Genomic DNA, 1407 nt, shown 5'->3' on the forward strand with positions numbered 1-1407 from the left:
GAGCTTGCTTAGAATTGTGTCTAGGCTTAAGGTTGATAGTTTGATTGATCATTTGCCATCATTAGTTCGATACTTGATCACCCAAGGTCTAATCCCTATGCCCATGAGTTCTCTTTTCCCTTAGTCAAGAAAGTATCATTTTGTTATTGCTTTCTAGTATTAGTAGTAGTTTAAAACTCATCTAAATCATTGGTTGCACTTAGATTAAGTGAGTACTTGCATTCTCAGTGCTTTGATATCCCTCAGAACTGGTTCGACAATCACTATACTACAACATTTGTCTTAGGAGCCTTGAAAACTCCTAACATCAAATTGGCGCCGTTGCCAAATTCTGAGTAGATTTAAACATTGAGATTTAGTCACTTGCTTGAGACTAAGTCATTTTAATTTTGTTTTGTTACTGATTCTTCTTCTTCACCTACCTTTCACTTTCAGGTGTATGAACTTGAGGAGCAGGGGTCCATCAAACCTAGTTCCAATAGTAGCAGACATCAGAGCTTTTGAGAGGGAGTGTGCTAGAGCTAGAAGAGAAGAAGAACACCAGGCCCACTTGGATATTGATATGGCAGATCCACCGCAAGGGGCAGAACACCAACCGCGGGCAGCTCGACCCATTGGCACTTACGACCGCCCCAACATACATGGTCACAGATTCGGAATCCGAGCACCAGCTGTGGCAGCCAACAACTTTGAGGTCAAGTCAGGACTCCTCAACGTGATCGAGAACAACAAGTATCATGGCTTGGCTCTGGAGGACCCATTTGATCACTTGGATAGGTTCGACAGCTACTGTGGGTTGTCAAAAACCAATGGTGTGTCCGAAGATGCCTTAAAGCTCAAGCTATTCCCTTTCTCTTTGGGGGATAAGGCACGTCAGTGGGAGAAGTCTCTACCCAGCCACTCTATCACCACTTGGGATGAGTGCAAGAGAGCATTCTTGGAGAAATTCTTCTCATCCTCAAGAACTGCTAAGCTGAGAAATGAGATCTCCAGTTTCCAACAGAAGAACTTGGAAGGATTCAGTGAAGCCTGGGAGAGATTCAAGGGCTACCAAGCTCAATGCCCACACCATGGTTTCTCTAAGGAGAGCTTGCTGAGCACATTCTACCGTGGTGCTCTTCCTAAGTACAGGGCCAGACTGGATACAGCTAGCAATGGGTTCTTCTTGGGGAGAACTGAGGAAGATGCAGAGGAGCTGGTTGACAACATGGTAAAGAGTGATGCAGTCTACAGTGGAGACCACGACAGAAGCAGTCGAACAGATGATAAGCAGACGAGGAAGGAGTTGAAAGCTCTACAGGATAAGATAGACATCCTCCTTGCTGATAAAGCCACACAAGAGCAGCTGCACTTTGTTGGTAACCCAAGCCAAGATACACCACCTGTTGTCCATGAGGTTGAGGGTTT

At 45.1% G+C, this 1407-nt stretch overlaps 1 non-coding gene across 1 annotated transcript; it reads right to left on the bottom strand.

Moving 5' to 3' along the window:
* Positions 1-970: 970 nt before the first annotated feature.
* LOC125589327 lies at positions 971-1077 on the bottom strand. Its single transcript, XR_007325515.1, has one exon. It is a non-coding gene; the product is annotated as a small nucleolar RNA R71 (small nucleolar RNA).
* Between the last annotated feature and the right edge of the window lie 330 nt (positions 1078-1407).

This window comes from Brassica napus, chromosome C6, assembly GCF_020379485.1.
Source record: "Brassica napus cultivar Da-Ae chromosome C6, Da-Ae, whole genome shotgun sequence".
NCBI lineage: Eukaryota > Viridiplantae > Streptophyta > Magnoliopsida > Brassicales > Brassicaceae > Brassica > Brassica napus.